At 44.0% G+C, this 18907-nt stretch overlaps 1 long non-coding RNA gene across 1 annotated transcript; it reads right to left on the reverse strand.

Annotated features, from left to right (window-relative positions):
- Window positions 1–2529: 2529 nt before the first annotated feature.
- On the reverse strand, window positions 2530–9255 carry LOC132077163 (uncharacterized). Its single transcript, XR_009419010.1, has 2 exons — window positions 9049–9255; window positions 2530–6027 (listed from the first exon to the last, which is right to left on the reverse strand). It is a non-coding gene; the product is annotated as an uncharacterized LOC132077163 (long non-coding RNA).
- Between the last annotated feature and the right edge of the window lie 9652 nt (window positions 9256–18907).

Genomic DNA, 18907 nt, shown 5'->3' on the forward strand with positions numbered 1-18907 from the left:
GGCAGACCTCCGTGGAACGTCTAGTACACGATGGGAGATGTTTTCTGTGCTGGCACAGTTTTTCCTAGCCAGACATAGTGGAAAAGTTTTCCTCTAAGATGTAGACTACAAAAGACGCTAAAGATGAAGGTACAATGCTCTCCGGAGCTAAGCGCCGCTCCCGGGCGTCTTTCGGCAGAAGCCGCGCTAAGGAGAGCACTGTGAGCGGCACAATCTTCTTTGCGCGAAGAAGCCGCTTCTTCGCGTCCTGGAGCCGGAGAGAGCGGCAGTTTCGGAAAGGCGCAGAAGGAAGCTGTACAACACTGGGATTGTGTGCGCAGCTTGCCAACTGATAGAAAACAGTACCTTCGCACTCTCCTGACTTTTCCAATCACATGAACATTCGATTGGAAGCTGTTTTGGACAACTTTTCTTTTCTTCCTTCCAACACGTGGCAGACCTCCGTGGAACGTCTAGTACACGATGGGAGATGTTTTCTGTGCTGGCACAGTTTTTCCTAGCCAGACATAGTGGAAAAGCTTTCCGCTAAGATGTAGACTACAAAAGACGCTAAAGATGAAGGTACGATGCTCTCCGGAGCTAAGCGCCGCTCCCGGGCGTCTTTCGGCAGAAGCCGCGCTAAGGAGAGGACTGTGAGCGGCACAATCGTCTTTGCGCGAAGAAGCCGCTTCTTCGCCTCCGGGAGCCGGAGACAGCGGCAGCTTCGGAAAGGCGCAGAAGGAAGCTGTACAACACTGGGATTGTGTGCGCAGCTTGCCAGCTGATAGAAAACAGTACCTTCACACTCTCCTGACTTTTCCAATCACATGAACATTCGATTGGAAGCTGTTTGGGACAACTTTTCTTTTCTTCCTTCCAAACATATGGCAGACCTCCGTGCAACGTCCAGAACATGATGGGAGATGTTTTCTGTGCTGTAATATCTTTTCCTAGCCAGACATAGTGGAAAAGCTTTCTGCTAAGATGTAGACTACAAAAGACGCTAAAGACGAAGGTACGATGCTCTCCGGAGCTAAGCGCCGCTCCCGGGCGTCTTTCGGCAGAAGCCGCGCTAAGGAGACCACTGTGAGCGGCACAACCCTCTTTGCGCGAAAAAGCCGCTTCTTCGCCTCCGCGAGCCGGAGAGAGCGGCAGCTTCGGAAAGGCGCAGAAGGAAGCTGTACAACACTGGGACTGTGTGCGCAGCTTGCCAACTGATAGAAAACAGTACCTTCGCACTCTCCTGACTTTTCCAATCACATGAACATTCGATTGGAAGCTGTTTGGGACAGCTTTTCTTTTCTTCCTTCCAAACACTTGGCAGACCTCCGTGGAACGTCTAGAACACGATGGGAGATGTTTTCTGTGCTGGCACAGTTTTTCCTAGCCAGACATAGTGGAAAAGCTTTCTGCTTAGATGTAGACTACAAAAGACGCTGAAGACAAAGGTACGATGCTCTCCCGAGCTAAGCGCCGCTCCCGGGCGTCTTTCGGCAGAAGCCGCTGATGCCGAATTTTGCCCCAAAAGGCAAGAATAACTGCCTAAGAGACTCAGCTTAAGTCTAATAAGCAGGAGGTATTTTATTGCGACGCGTCGGGGAAATCACAAAGTGGATTTCCGTGTTTCCCGTACCAAAAGCAAGCTCTTTTATACAGTTTTGAATATAGGATTACATCAGATCATATACGTAATCATATCTTTTGCATGAATATTCATATGGGGCGTTGCATAGGCGGAGCGTGGGCGTGGGCATTTCTTTTGAGGATCATCTTGGTGGTCGTTCCGGTTGCCTTCATCATGGGCTGGGGTCTCCTGATGGGTCTTCCTCTTTAAACTTTTGAACTTCTTTCCTAATTTGGTCAATTCCCGGTGTACTTGGCTTGGTCTCTATGGCTTGGCAAAGTTCTTAGGGTCAGTTTGACATTGTTGGCTCTGAACATGCTTAGCCCATCAGTTCCCTACTCCTATATCTCTTTTCTGTCATTGTGTTTCATGCTTTAGCTGATTTATTGCTTTATGTGTTTCCTAATGCTATGCTTTCTTCAAATGCCTCACATTCTATGATTTAACTCATTATTTCTTGAAGGCTATCTGTTTTGGGGTTTCATTCCCCCCTTTTTCTTATAACTTACGAATTCTTTCATCAAATTTTAATCTTATAGGGCGTTGACATGCTCGTACCATAGCCCATCTTGCTGTGAATCAAAACAGAATGATCAGAGAGACTCATGCAACACATTCTCATGCAACACATTTTTCAAACTCTTCACAATCATGGCCTGGCTCTAAAGCGAAAGTCTATAGCTGCTCTATTCGGCATGATTAACACTTTGCACACCTGTAATTAATAAGCCTAAAACTTCTGTCGTTTTATTTGGCCCATCTTTGGCCTAACATCTCATTTGTTTAGCTCACTAGCTATAATACAACTGCAGCAATGAAACGCATCTCGTGTAGCTTTCACTTTTTTTTTCCTTCTTTCTTTTGAGTTTTGCTGTTCCCCACTTTCCTACCTTCAGTCTCTGAAGGTTCTCGATGCACTGACCCAATGCTTGGTCAGGATCTCCCTCAAAGGGCCCTACCACAGATGTTTGGGTCAGTGGGACTTGTTGTCTACACCGGGCAGCCACAATGTGAGAATTTCTCTTTATTTCTAGTCCTTTTAGTTCGTGAATCAAACGCCACCTCACAAAAGCAGTAATTATCTGTTCTGCACTCTCATACAAATTAAGTCCCTCTCTTCCTGGCAAACTTGTAAATTTTCTTAACGCTCTAATCTAGCTATGTTCTCTTGCTCATTGGCCATGACACCTCTAACACCAAATTTGCCACACAAGTGCCTGATCATACCAGTAAGTATACCCACACCTAGCACACTTTAGAGCAACTCAAGCACAGCAAAACAAATTACTACAAGCACAACAGGTTGTACTATTCAGTGGTTTGGATTCATCAAATTGCGTGGTAAGAACCCTGTTTATCTAATCTTGTGGTGGGTTTGTTAGGGCTCTGGCAGCTGGTTCACTATATTGCGCGAGACGCTGGAGGTCTTGCTGTACATTAAAGAAAAGCTTTCTCAGCAGTCGTCGTCCTTCATCTCTTGCTGTTATTCTATTCCACTACCCGACATCTCAGATACGTAAGGCTTTATCTATTTAGCAGGTATCTAGAGAGTCCCTCGAGAACTCAATGATCAGAGTTGTAAAGGTTTGAGGTGGAGTCAGAATTATGATATCTGCTCTTCTTGTTTGTTCTCTGGAGCTTTCTTGACTCGTGGAGTGGATCTACGTGGTTTGCTCTTTGATCTGAACCGCAGTGAAGGTAGTCAGCAGCACTTGGAAAGCTTCCTCCCACTTCTCTTGTAGGGGTTCTCTTAAAAGATTCTTAACATACCCAATCACCGGGATTAAACTGATGCAATTTGCAATCAGGTTGTTTGGGTTGGTGCTCTATCATCACAGTAGCATTTTTATCAAACTGTTTCTCCACCGTAATTACATAATCGTAAATGTATTGATTACCGATTTGGTCTATGGCGTCCCCATTTACAACTTGCATAGCATAAGGTCTACCATACAAAATTTCAAATGGGCTTAACCTTTCTCTTGATCTCGGTTTGACTCTCAACCTCAGCAGAGCAAAATTTTGGCAATTTGCTGTTTGATAAGATGATTCATCTTTTCTACTTGCTCACTGGCCTGTGGACGGTAAGGCGTGTGTAATTGCTATTTGATTTGTAATGCTTTACTTATTGCTCTCACTACTTTTGCACAGAAATGTGTACCCCTATCCGAAGAAATGCTCTTCGGTACCCCACACCGTGGAATAATTTCATTCAACAGTACTTTAGTTACCTCTCTTTCCTTATTTGTCCTACAAGGGAATGCTTCAGGCCACCCAGAAAATGTATCAGTTAATACCAACAAATACCGAAACCCCCCTTTTTCTTGGGAGTTCAGAAAAATCAATTTGCCATACTTCACCTGGGAATTTACCTCGATTTATGGCCCCTTGGTGTACCTTGGTTCTCGTATTCGGGTTGTTTTTCAGACACCGCTCGCACTGGGACGTAACGTGTTTTACAGTAGTAAATAATTTTGGTCCTGCTATCTTGGTTTGCAAATATTGGTAAAGCGGATCTAGATCCCAGTGGGCCTTCTCATGTTCTGCTTTTACAAACTGCCACATCACATTTCCTGGTACTACTAACTGTCTTGTTTCCAATTGACCCCAACTATTTATTAGGGCCACTATTTCCACTTCCCTAGTTCTTGTGGCAGCCAATTTAGCTTCTGTATCTGCCTTCCTGTTCCCTATTTCTGGAACAGTGTCACCTTTCAGATGTCCCTTACAATGCATTATGGCCACTTGTGCTGGGAGTTGCACCGCCTCTAGCAATCGCAGAACCTCCTCTGCATGTTTGACTGTTTTTCCTTGTGTAGTCAACAGTCCTCTTTCTTTCCAGATGGCCCCATGAGCGTGTACAACGGAAAAAGCATATTTAGAGTCTGTCCATATATTAATTTGCATGTTTTCCGCCAATTCCAGGGCTCGAGTCAGAGCTATCAGTTCTGCCTTTTGGGCTGAAGTCCCTGCAGGCAAGGGGTTCGACTCAATTACCCTTTCTGTAGTAGTGACTGCATAGCCAGCCATTCTTACTCCTCGCTTCACGAAGCTGCTGCCATCCGAGAACCAGTTGTCCGCATCTTCGAGCAGCTCTTCTTTGAGATCTGGGCGACTGGAGTAGACGGCTTCAATTGTTTCCAGGCAGTCGTGTTCGATGGGTTCTGCTGGGGCTCTCCCTTCTAGAAATGAAGCTGGGTTCACAATGTTAGTTACCTGAATGGTTACGTCATCTGATTCAGCCAGGATGGCCTGGTATTTTAGGAATCTGGAAGGCAACAACCAATGGTTGCCTTTCTGTTCCAGCACAGCCGACACAGTGTGAGATACTAACACAGTCACCTTTTGGCCCAACGTGAGCTTCCTGGCCTCCCCTATGTTAGTTATTACTGCGGCCACTGCCCTCAGACAGCGTGGCCATCCTTTACTTCATCCAATCGCTTGGAGAAGTAGGCCACAGCCCTCTTGTGTGGTCCCAACTGCTGTGCTAAGACTCCTAGGGCCATCCCTTGTCGTTCATGGGAGAACAGCCAGAATGGTTTTAATACATCTGGGAGACCTAAGGCCGGTGCTCTCATTAGCTCCAGCTTCAACTTCCTGAAGGCCCCTTCTGCCTCGGGAGTCCAAACTAGAACGTCCTTAGTTTCCTTCAACAAATCATACAGTGGTTTAGCGAGTATTCCATACTGGTAGATCCATAGCCGACACCAACCTGTCATCCCCAGAAAGGCGCGCAGATCTCTCACCGTCTCTGGTTTAGACATCTGGCAGATGGCCTCTTTCTTAGCTGCTCCTAGGGATCGCTGTCTTCTGGAAACTTCGTATCTCAGGTACACTACTTCTTTTTGCACCAGCTGTGCTTTCTGTTGAGAGACTCGATATCCACTTAAACCCAGGAAATTTAACAAGGAAATAGTCCATTCAATGCATTCTTCTTCTGTCACTGTTGCTATTAGGAGGTCGTCTACATACACTGCAGAAGAGTGCCATCTCCCAGCGGCCTTTCTCACTGTTCTAAGGCAAAAATCTTTTGACTCTCGGGAGCTAAGGGAAGGCAGAAGAATGCGTCTTTCAAATCTAATACGGTGAACCAGGCCAAGTTGTCCTTCAGTCTAGTTAAAAGCGTGTATGGATTAGCGACTATCGGATGTAATGTCTTGGTTATTTCGTTTACTGCTCTCAGATCCTGAACTAGTCTATAAGCTCCATTAGGTTTCTTTACTGGCAGGATCGGTGTATTAAAATCCGATTCGCATTCTATCAATGTCCTCAGTTCCAAAAACCTTTTGATTATGGGCTCAATCCCCTTCCTTTCTTCTATCCTCAGAGGGTATTGTTTTCTTACCACTGGTCTTGCCCCAATCGGTGCTGCTTGTTTTGATTTCAGGGGGAATTGTGGAAGGGGCTAGCAGCGGGCCTGTTAGCTAAAGGAGCGAGAAGTAAGAAGAAGAGGCTGATAAGGAGCTTTCTTCAAGGCCTTGGCAGCTTTCCCAGAAGCTTCGGCAGCTTTCCTGGAAGTTTTGGCAGCTTTCCCAGAAGCTCTGGTAGCATGCCAGGTAACTCCCTTGGCATCTGAATTTTCTTCACCAAGTTCCCCATCAGAGCCCCCTTCTATCTCAGCCCCCCCGTCAGGTATCAGCCCCGACTCTTCGTCTGCATTTTGCCCCGTTTCTCTTTATTTTCCACTCCTTTAAAACCTCAAAGAACGAGTTTTAGGTTCCTGCTAGATCAACAGCTATTTTATCTCCCGCCCGAGCAATATTGTACTTAATGAGTTTTAAAAGTAAGGCTTTTCTGGTTGGCCTGTTGCTCCCACAAATTGTACCAATTCCTGATTTAAAACCGAAAAAGTTGCTCCCGTATTAATCAAAAGTACTGTTTGAACTGTGCTTTAACCCACTGAGTTAATTGATCTACTATAATTAACAGATATTTCCACCGACCTACTTTAAGCAAGTCTACAGAATCAACCTGGATCCTTTGAAATAGCCGCTAGGCTGTTTTACATCCTCCAGAGGGAGGGCTTTTAAACACCTTCTTATTTATCTTTTAACGGGTGAGACACCCCTGGGTAATTTGCCTTTTAATTTCAAATATCCCCATACACCAAATTTTTTTTTTTTTTTTTTAAAAAAGTAATCACAAAAGGCTCTTGCTTCCCAGTATGTCCGTCTACACAAGTTATCTAAGATCTAATGTGCCACTGGTTTTGGCATCATAATTCTATCATCAGGAAAAACTCACTTCTCCTCCTTAAATGTTGCTCCTAATTTCCTTATAGCTACCAATTTTACTAGCAGGAGGGAAAGAGTCTCCTGCTGGATTTCTATTTTTATTTTTGTAAGGTCATGATTTTAGTATCTCCTTTTCTTGAGGTCGCTCTTCTGCCTTTTTTTTTTATCAGCCAAATTATTTTTCTGACTCTATTATCCTTAAGTCCCCTTTCCTTCCAAACTTCTTTAAAAGTATGTACTACACTAAAAGCATATTTGGAGTCTGTATAAATAGTCCCTTCTTGCCTTTTTAAAATCCACAGGCTTGCCCCGACCAGGAGGGACTAAAGGGACCAGACTCCTTCACTCTAAACCTTTTTCTACCTCACCTGGATGCCAACCCATGTCATTAATTTCTAGATTGTCTTCTTCAGGTAAAGAATGAATTTCAAGTTTTCCTTCACAGGGTTTTATCTGTAAATTTAGGGCTATTATTAGATCTCTGCCTAACATATCTTCCTCGGCCTCTGGTATCAACAATAAATCATTTACTCCAAATTTGTCATTCGTTTCAACTTTTACTCCTTTTATTACAGGAACAGGGAAAGCTTCTCCTGTAACTCCGATTACTGAGATTTGTTCACAACTGATCTCACATCCCTGGGGTAATTTCATCACTGTTGACCGAGAAACTCCTGTATTTACTAAAAATACAAATTCTTCACTCTGAGGACCTACTCTTAGTTTTATTATCAAGGGCTCTTCTAGGTGTAATTCGATCCTCTTCGTTAAACAAAACTCTTGCCCTTTCTGATTCTCCTGAGAAGTTTTCTCATCTTGCTGTTTCTTCTGTTTCTTTCTGCAATTTTTTGCAGGTGCCCCTTTTTATGACAATAAAAACAGGTAGGTCCCGCACCCTTCAAAGTGGGGCAAGAATTTTTAAAGTGTTTTTTTTTTTGTTTTTTTTTTTTTTTTTTTTTTTGTTTTTTTTTTTTTTTTTTTGTTTTTTTTTTTTTGCTGCGGGAAAAATGCACAGGTCTTGTGTTCCTAAGAATAGATCCTGGCATCCACTGTTTGTCTTTCCCTGCAAATTTTCTGTATTCAAAACTGTCTGCAATTCTTGAACTGCTGCCACCAAAATTCTGGCATCTGCTTTCTGCTTTTTCTCATTTCTACTACATGCATCACAGCAACGTTCTTTAGGCTTTGAACCTTTCTTATCCTTTTCCAGGGCGAGTACCAGGGGGTCCTGAGGTGCTACGTTTACCCCGCACTCTCTTTGCCACTCCTGTTTATTTCTTAGGGTAAAGAACATGTCAGCATACATCACTTCGTACTCTGTTGACCTCCCATAGTTATTCCCTGTGTTGGTTTAACACTTCACACACAATTTTCAGTCGCTTTGTCCTGGCTTCTCGCGTCGCAGCGATGCTGCGTCTCATTCACTCTCAGCCATACCCACACACCTTTATAAAATAGTTCCTACCTTATGGTCTATATCAGAACAGACTGTTTTACCAGGTTTGGTCACAAGAGGTCGCTTACAGACCATGAGACACCGGTTTGCCAGATTCATACAATCGCAGCCGTAGACAATATAACAATTGCAGGGGGTGACAATTTTCTTCCGGATGTCTATCAACTGATTCTCTTCTAAAAGATTACAAAGAGAGTGACAAGGCGTTTCCTGTAAAATTTTGCAACAGACACATAGAACAGACACAAGAAGATCACCGGCCGACAAACCTCTCAGATAGCAGTCTCAGTTCTTAACCCTTAATTCGCAGTATTATAACATCAAACACAATGTTGAGACAGTTTCCCATACAGTATAAACGAACCAAAGATACCAAGATAAACAAATACTCCTTTCAGCAGGACTTTAACCTGCGTTCTCCCTCTTCTTTGTTTTTTTGTTTTTTTTTTTTTTTTTTTTTTTTTTTTTTTTACCCCTGTGTTTCTATTACCGGGACTCTAACCCAGTGTGGCAGGACTTTAACCTGCGTTTCTATTACCATGCCTCTAACCCAGCAGCAGGACTTTAACCTGCGTTTCTATTACCGGGACTCTCACCCAGTAGCAGGACTTTAACCTGCGTTTCTATTACCATGCCTCTAACCCAGCTGGGATTCTTTACTGGGGCGTCCCCCAGCTTTCCCTTCGGGCGGTCACGTCTGACCCCCGTTTCCCAACAAAGCGCTTTATCCCAAAACCAATAAACAATTCAAATACCTCTTAATTGGAGCAGGAGATGCAGGGAACCCTTCGTCCACCGAAAGCGCCGGTCCAGGGGGGGAAGTCTCTTCTGACAAAAAATTCGTCAGGGGCGCCCAGAGAATCCCGACCCCGGACTCGGCCCGGGAGGACCTCTCAAGGCCCGGATCTCCTGTCTGGTCCCATCTGGGTCGCCAGAAATGATGCCGAATTTTGCCCCAAAAGGCGAGAATAACTGCCTAAGAGACTCAGCTTAAGTCTAATAAGCAGGAGGTATTTTATTGCGACGCGTTGGGGAAATCACAAAGTGGATTTCCGAGTTTCCCGTAACAAAAGCAAGCTCTTTTATACAGTTTTGAATATAGGATTACATCAGATCATATACGTAATCATATCTTTTGCATGAATATTCATATGGGGCGTGGCATAGGCGGAGCGTGGGCGTGGGCATTTCTTTTGAGGATCATCTTGGTGGTCGTTCCGGTTGCCTTCATCATGGGCTGGGGTCTCCTGATGGGTCTTCCTCTTTAAACTTTTGAACTTCTTTCCTAATTTGGTCAATTCCCGGTGTACTTGGCTTGGTCTCTATGGCTTGGCAAAGTTCTTAGGGTCAGTTTGACATTGTTGGCTCTGAACATGCTTAGTCCATCAGTTCCCTACTCCTATCACTCTTTTCTGTCATTGTGTTTCATGCTTTAGCTGATTTATTGCTTTATGTGTTTCCTAATGCTATGCTTTCTTCAAATGCCTCACATTCTATGATTTAACTCATTATTTCTTGAAGGCTATGTGTTTTGGGGTTTCACCGCGCTAAGGAGAGCACTGTGAGCGGCACAATCCTCTTTGGTCGAAGAAGCCGCTTCTTCGCCTCCGCGAGCCGGAGAGAACGGCAGCTTCGGAAAGCTGCAGAAGGAAGCTGTACAACACTGGGATTGTGTGCGCAGCTTGCCAACTGATAGAAAACAGTACCTTCGCATTCTCCTGACTTTTCCAATCACATGAACATTCGATTGGAAGCTGTTTGGGACAACTTTTCTTTTCTTCCTTCCAAACACTGGGCAGACCTCCGTGCAACGTCTAGAACACGATGGGAGATGTTTTCTGTGCTGGCACAGTTTTTCCTAGCCAGACATAGTGGAAAAGCTTTCTGCTAAGATGTAGACTACAAAAGACCCTGAAGACAAAGGTACGATGCTCTCCGGAGCTAAGCGCCGCTCCCGGGCGTCTTTCGGCAGAAGCCGCGCTAAGGAGAGCACTGTGAGCGGCACAATCGTCTTTGCGCAAAGAAGCCGCTTTATCGCCTCCGCGAGCCGGAGAGAGCGGCAGCTTCGGAAAGCTGCAGAAGGAAGCTGTACAACACTGGGATTGTGTGCGCAGCTTGCCAACTGATAGAAAACAGTACCTTCGCATTCTCCTGACTTTTCCAATCACATGAACATTCGATCGGAAGCTGTTTTGGACAACTTTTCTTTTCTTCCTTCCAAACACTTGGCAGACCTCCGTGCAACGTCTAGAACACGATGGGAGATGTTTTCTTTGCTGGCACAGTTTTTCCCATGCAGACATAGTGGAAAAGCTGTCTGCAAAGATGTAGACTACAAAAGACGCTAAAGACGAAGGAACGATGCTCTCCGGACCTAAGCGCCGCTCCCGGGCGTCTTTCGGCAGAAGCCGCGCTAAGGAGAGCACTGTGAGCGGCACAATCTTCTTTGCGCGAAGAAGCCGCTTCTTCGCGTCCTGGAGCCGGAGAGAGCGGCAGTTTCGGAAAGGCGCAGAAGGAAGCTGTACAACACTGGGATTGTGTGCGCAGCTTGCCAACTGATAGAAAACAGTACCTTCGCACTCTCCTGACTTTTCCAATCACATGAACATTCGATTGGAAGCTGTTTTGGACAACTTTTCTTTTCTTCCTTCCAAACACGTGGCAGACCTCCGTGGAACGTCTAGTACACGATGGGAGTTGTTTTCTGTGCTGGCACAGTTTTTCCTAGCCAGACAGAGTGGAAAAGCTTTCTGCTAGGATGTAGACCACAAAAGACGCTAAAGACGAAGGTACGATGCTCTCCGGAGCTAAGAGCCGCTCCCGGGCTTCTTTCGGCAGAAGCCGCGCAAAGGAGAGCACTGTGAGCGGTACAATCGTCTTTGCGCGAAGAAGCCGCTTCTTCGGCTCCGGGAGCCGGAGAGAGCGGCAGCATCGGAAAGGTGAAGAAGGAAGCTGTACAACACTGGGATTGTGTGCGCAATTTGCCAACTGATAGAAAACAGTACCTTACACTTTCCTGACGTTTCCAATCACATGAACATGTAGTGGAAAAGCTTTTTGCTAAGATGTAGACGACGAGAGAGGCTAAAGACTCGATGAGAGCAAATGACACCCATCTCTAAAAAAGGCAATTATGAGGAGTCGGAATAGTACAAACCAGCCAGCCTCCTTTTTATCCCCAGGAAGTTGATGAAGCAGCTCTTCCTGGAAAACCTTGCCAGGCACATGCAAGACGACAAAATAATGTAGTTAGCATGATTTTTCAGGGGAATTTCTTGCTGAACATCACTTTAAACTCCTCTGATGAATCAACTTGACTGGTAGATGAAGGGAATATTATCTGCCTGGGCTTCAGGGAGGTTTTTGACATATCTCTACATGGCAGCACGCATACATATGGAAGCAATAGTGCAAAGGGGAGGGAACCAGTGTCTTTTCAGTGATGCTGAGTGAAAAAACAAGAGGCAGTGGGCACTCTCTGAAATACAGGAGATTGCCATTGACCATCAGCAAATGATTCTTTACTGTGAGGGTGACTGAACCACGGCACAGACTGCCCAGAAAGATTGTGGAGCCTGGATCTTTGAAGACATTCAAAGTACACCCAGATAGACTCCTGGGCAAGAGGCTCTAGGTATCCTGGTTTAGGCAGGGGGATTGGGCCTGGTTAGCCCCACCAACCCCTTCCACTCTCATTCATTCTGTGCTAGTGAATTCTCTTCAAGATGCATTTCAAGCACTTGCATGACAAAGTTCTGTGAAGACAGAGATCCAAATGGACACGGCATCTAAGTTCCTTAAGCAGTGTTCAAGAAGAATGTAAAACTCTGGGACGAGTGTCTCTTCCCTAACTGAATCCCTTTCATGGGAAAATTCCCAGCTCTAGAAAGATCTTCTGATACGCATGCTTAAGACTGACACTGGCTGAGCAAATTTCTCCCTATGTGTATCCAAGACCAGTTAGGATCTTCAGCCAAAGTGCTGTCAACATAGTCACAGAATGTCTATTGTTAAGAAGTGACAACTTCCATCAGCATGGCAACTATTGGTCCACAAAATGGATGAATGGATGAGAATTATCTACTTGGGTTAAAAACAAAAAGAAAGAGTTGGTCTTTATTTATCAATTTCATTGCAATATTGATAAGGGAAGAAAAAGACCTAAGTCCTTGACTTTCTTAACTCGAGGAAAGATTTTAAAAATTCCTTGTAAAAATGTATGATCACAACCAGACTATTGAAACCATTTTAGTTGGGAAAAGAGTTCACAAATTGTCTAGAGAGTGGCAAAGAAGCCAAGAAAAATAGGAAAGAAACAAAAAGAGAGCAGAAGCGTCAGCTTCATTGTACAAGCTCGTTCTAGAAGTGGTCTGCTGGGAAAAGGAGGCCCCAGTTGAATTTCCAATGTATTCCTGCGCTTGATTCAGTAACCGGTCAATGTAAAAACCAATCCTTTTGTACAACTTCTTCCAGCAACAAAAACTCCAACAGGTTGACACTACCATCATGCCTGTTCCAGACATATTTCAAAGAGAAATGATGATTTTCTTGAAAACCTACTTGCATAAAAGTTGCAAGATGGTGGAGGGATTCCCACATCCTCCTTCCTCCATCTGGCTTGAAAGTAGATTTGATAAAATATGCAACAAAGCACATGATTTATAAGGTAGAGTCAAATGGATGATTTGGGAATTGATCTCTTGTTGATAGTAAACTTCATATCCACTCTGTGTGACCTTTCTAAAACAAAATGTGGAGCTGAGGCATGAATCTGCCACAACAATTGTAAAGCAAACATACACACTCCCCTTCACATGCCCCCCCTTCCACACACACCTAGGCACACACAGAGATCAGCATAGCAGATCATGAACACCTTGGAAAAGACTGAAATGCTCAATGCCTCTCTTGATGGGCAAAAGAGCTGGTGCAGTAATTCAAATGCCTGGTACAGACATTCTGTTTAATATTTAGCTCCTATTTAAAACACAGCTTTTCATTTCATTCTATTTACAGAATATTTTCATGTCATTTGCTTCTTTAAAATTACTTAGTTCTCACCTGTTGTATGTCTAGGAATATTTTCTTCCAAAAATAGAAAAAAATAGATTATATCTTTTCAGCAGAAAACATTGGTTGATACAATTTTAAACCATCATGATATGGAAGAATTGTTCTGTCCCTCTCAAAGGTGGAAGAAGCATTTGGATCACAGATCATCTACAATGAAATACTTGACATGTTTAAGATGCTTTCAATCAATTTTGATCGTCAATTGCTTCTTCGTTGTAAACAGTCATTTTTCAGTGAAGGGAAAGTGTGTGTGGTATATCTACATGATGTGGTCAAACCCAGTTCCTACTAATGGCCAGGCTGAACTCCAGTAAATAATGTCCCGAATGATATTTTGCCGCCTTCTTTGGCACTTCATGAAATCTTACCATGATGAAGTGCTGAAACACAGAGATTTTCTCTTAGAGAGTGTCTCATGTTGTAACCCGTCCCATGGATTTTATGCTGTAATTCTTATCTCTTTTAAAATTTGCTATCTTCTGTACAGTTTTCATGAACCTTTCTGTTACAGTAGTGAAAATCACAGATAAATGTCATTTTGTACAACTTTGAATTTACCCCAAGAGCTGAGAGAAAACTTGCTCCTATACTTCAATCCCAGTTTCTTCTATAGTCCAACTTTGTTTCTCTACCATCAAGCTTCTCCTTTGTTGCTGCTCCAAGCCCCGTCCAAGCTGACCTTGAATACTTTCAGGGATGGGACACCCACAACTTCTCTGGGCAACCTGTTCCAGTGTTCCAGCACTCCCACAGTAAAAAAGGCCTTCCTTTCATCTAATATGTGTAGGAAATCATAAATCTAGGCATAGAAACTTGGAGTGCAAATTTGAAATTCTTTTGATTTGAAGCACATTTTATATGAATACTGACTTACAGATGACTAAAAGATGTTGATGGGCATTTGAGCTGACAAGTTTTGAAAAAGTGCACGGAAATTAAAATTGAAACCACTAAAATTAAAAACTTCTTGCCATTTTCTTTTTTCCTCTCCTATTCAAAATTGCATATGTCAGATATCAGTGCTTCATGCAAACCTCTCAGATGCTCTCAGAGAAAAAGCTTTTCTTTCAGACTAAGTTGCGGTTGACGTAGAACACTAGCAGGAGTGAAAGTTTTTCTGGGCATCAGGGCAGCACCTTCTCCTTGGATTTGTGTGCAGAAAGCATTTTATCCAAACTGGAAAATAGACCCAACTCTGTTCTATTCATCATTCTTACTGCATCAGGCCTGAAGATGCTGTGAAAAGTAGCCTGTGGACCTTGAAGATAGCGCATGTGAAACAGATGAGAGGTGATGGAGAAGTTGAGAGAAGAAAGAGCATATGGCCCAGTACGGACGCCAGAAAGTATTTCTTCATGTGATCATGGCAGATTGCAGGAGCCACTTGGTACTATCAAACCAGCCCGACTTGGCACTGGTGCCACCTTGGGTCTGGGAACCATCCTGCGTATCGTGGATTTTCAGGAGCCAGCCGGCCACTCCCAGCCACAGGCCCTTAAACACAGACCTCGGCCCTCTTACCTGGCCAAAAAAACTCACCTGCCCCGCTTCTGCATGGCAGATTGCAGGAGCCACTTGGTAATATCAAACCAGCCCGACTTGGCACTGGTGCCACCTTGGGTCTGGGAACCATCCTGCATATCATGGATTTTCAGGAGCCAGCAAGACACTCTTGGCCACAGGCCCCCAAACACAAACCTCGGCCCTTTTCCCTGGCAAAGAAAAGTCACCTGCCCTGCTTCTGGATGGCAGATTGCAGGAGCAACTTGGTACTATCAAACCAGCCCGACTTGGCAATGTTGCTACCTTGGGTCTGAGAAACATCCTGCGTATCGTGGATTTTCAGGAGCCAGCCGGCCTCTCCCAGCCACAGGCCCCCAAACACAATCCACGGCCCTTTTCCCTGGCAAACAACACTCACCTGCCCCGCTTCTCGATGGCAGATTGCAGGAGTCCCTGGGTAATTTCAATCCAGCCCGACTTGGCAGCGTTTCCACCTTGCATCTGGGAATCATCCTGCATATCAAAGAATTTCAGGAGTCAGCCGGCACTCTCAGTCACAGGCCCCCAAACACAAACCATGGCCCTTTTCCCTTGCAAACAAAACTCACCTGCCCCGCTTCTGGATGGCAGATTGCAGCAGCCACTTAGTCCTATCAAACCAGCCCGAATTGGCACTGTGTTGAAAGCGAAGGGAAGCCAACCCACCTTGTCGTTTATCAGCATTGACTCCAATTTATTGATTAAATCAGCCACTTTATATAACAGTGTTAATTAACTTCATGCATATTGCAAAATCCAAGCTCACTATAGGTTAACAGAGAAAACTCTAACCCCTCCTTTTGTTTTACCATACCCATGATTGTTTCTTGAAAACAGGACCAGCGTTCCCACTGTGATATGAAAGTCAAGTATTGGAGAGTGCTTTTGTTACTTCTTTAGAAGGTTAGAATATGCCGAAAAGATGCTAGCTGGGGACTTGCAATTAATGAATTATTTGCTGTAAGTAGGTCAAATGACATGAGCTTTCAAAAAGGAAAAGTAGTCTTATTCCACCTGCCAATTCTAAAGTAGATTAATAAGCCTTAAGCAGAAGATGGATGTGAAGAGGGATATGACATGAAAGGTTAAGCAACACTGCTGACAGCAAAAGGCTTACCTGCTGCAGATACAGGAGACAAAATACTATTTTGACACAAACATTGCTATTCAGACGACAGTAAAATTCTGAGTGACAGCAAAATTTACTCAGTCATCATGACAGTAAAATTTGCTCACATCAAAATGTGCTCATCAATTCTTAGTGTAAGCTAAGCACCTTAAGCAGAGGGTAGTTCAAGCCTAACTGGTATTTGATGGCAAAAAAGGCAACTTGGCCTGCGTTTCTCACTTCTACTCCATTCAAAAGCTTACTCTGTCTCAGATTCCTTTGGTGGGATACCAACGCAAGCCGCCAAACTGCACGAAAATGATGATTTAAAGAAAGATAGATGAGAAAAATGGAATAATGGTTCATGTTCTTTTCCTTCCAACTGCTTTGTTTGCCCTTTTAATTTTTTGAAGTCCTTTCTGGTGTCACCATGGTTGCACTGCAGCAAATGTTGGGCTGTAAGCTGTCCATATTGCCAGCTTCTGGACTGCCTTCAGAAAACTTCCCACTGGTTTTGTCTAGAAATCACAAGCAGTAGAGATGACAAAGACTGCAGAAACCTTCTCATCTCCTTCTAGAGCAAGACCATGTCTTTCACCCACTCTTAACTAGACAACTTTCATCAGTCATGAGGGAGTCTCATGTTCAAGAGCTAAGCAGTGACAGCTGTAAATGACAAAAAGCAGACTGAAATTCTCTTGGGACTCCAGCAGAGAGCAATGAAGGAGGTTGAATTCACCTTCTTGGGAAGTTCTAAAATGCACGTTCACTTGAGCACAGGAGCTACGCCATCGTAACCTTTGTTGAGTACGTCTGGGTAGACAGACATATTTAGACCATGATATTTAAGCCATGTTATCATCTCTAGCTGCTAAGCTGCACTTCTTGCAAAGTATCTGCAACGTATTTTACAGGGTGGGCTTTTATGTGTAATCCCTGAGTAATATTGCAAAGAGAAGTACTTGGGGTGTGGGGTGGGGGGGGAGCTGCAACTCTTAGGTTTTTCAAATCATGGTTCCATTTGAAAGTCAAGAAAGATGTCAAACCTTTCTTTCCTAGACCTATTACCAGCACAAACTGTACCAGAATTTATGACCTGTAACTGTACCGTGGACGCTCTTTCTCTGGACTATTCCTTAAGAAACAAAGTCCTCACTAGAAATAAAACAAAATTAGCCAAGTATTGGCCTGGATTAGTTCCAAGGCTCTGTACTAAAGGCCAAACACGTGTAATAATAGTAACGAGTGGACTAAAAGTTAAATCAATAGAGCATTACTCAGTTCAAAGACATCTTGTGTCCTAATGTTCTCACAGAAGACTGTAAAAACCTGTCTATTTTTGTGGGTTTCTTTTATCCATTTAGCTGTACCTTCTACTTCTCTCCACTGTCTGAGAACATTGATGATAAGGTTGGATGACCTCATGTCAACTTGTAGAAGTAAAGAAAGAGAAGCCAGTAAAGAAAGGCAAATTTGTTAATTGCAGGTGGAAAGAGGGAGGCCAACAAAAGAAAACAAAAGAACAGTACTAATGAAATGCTCCCCTGTCTTCTGTGAAAAGTAAAGGCACAGACAAGAAAGAACAAGTGCAAAATTCTCACTAGAGAAACGCACTTGATCTGACTCAAGTATTTTGCGGTACATTTCTTGCTGTTTTCTCATGCCAAACATATTAACCATTGAAGGTGTCCCTTTCCTCTCTCTGGAATACAGCTAGGAAGATGGCTGTGTCATTGCTGACAAGCAGCTATTCTCAGAGGTGTCCAGCTGAAAGTCCTAGATCAATTGATTTGCTCTGTCACTTTGATATGGTATGACTTACAGTTTCAGCACCTGAACTTGCCAGCCCTACAATTCTTTGCCCCTTGAATGGTTAGATAGGCTCCTTGGCAACTGGCATTTGTAAGGACTTGAAACTATGCAGAATTTGCACCGTGAGATGATGCCAAATGAGTCACACCAGTAGATTAACTGGGGCATGCAAGGCAGAGAGAGGGAAATGAGAGCACAAGAAGAGAGTACACAAGAAGAGAGTACAATCTCCTTTTTTCTGAAACACTGAAGAGATCAAAGTGAACACAAATCCTCCTAGGGGTAGTTCTTGCAAAAGACTAAGAGTTCTTTTTGTGTTCACAGGCCTGGAATATTTAGCTTTGGATGACGGCAAAATGCAGATGACAAAACGAGGCCTTGAAGTCACATCCAGTATGAAGCAGTAGGAAAGAGGAAAGCAGCTGAGAGCGTCAACCCTGCTAAGTAGTCTCAGTATTCTTCTTGACATGAGCAGAAATTTGAAATGAGTCTCTGAAAATGACAAAGGAGGCAGAAGAAAAGGGAGCGATGACTCCTCTGGCATAGTGCTTCCTAACAGGGATCTTCAAAATGTCAAGGTTGTATCATCCTTTCAACTGAAGGAAGGTATGAAAACAACAGGAAGGAAAAGGCATCCAATACTCTGGGCAGTGTACTTCTAGACAGAAAGGCCACTGATGGAAAAACCAACTAAACTGGCACCAATGCAGCAGCATTGTACTAAAGCCAGAAACGTCCAGCGCTTCGTTCTCTGCCATTCCATTCAGATGCACACAGCAGCTCTGCAACATTCCTACTGATCATCTCCTTGGCAAAGTGGCAGTGAGGGTCCGTGGTGATGCAGAGTCCCCAGGCAGATGCAAAGGAGAGCTGCTTTCTTGCAAAAACCAGGCTTTTGAAACACTCAGGCCTTTCTCATTTCCATAGCTTTAAGCCATAACAAACACAATTCAACCAACCACCATGCACCACGCTGTGAACACACGACGCTTCTAGAACTTGTTGATCTACCTCGAAGTCAGCTGCCTCACCTTCCCACAGTCCTTTTCTACTTAGCCAAAGTAATGGGCCTCAGCCCA

This window comes from Ammospiza nelsoni, chromosome 9 (assembly GCF_027579445.1).
Source record: "Ammospiza nelsoni isolate bAmmNel1 chromosome 9, bAmmNel1.pri, whole genome shotgun sequence".
NCBI lineage: Eukaryota > Metazoa > Chordata > Aves > Passeriformes > Passerellidae > Ammospiza > Ammospiza nelsoni.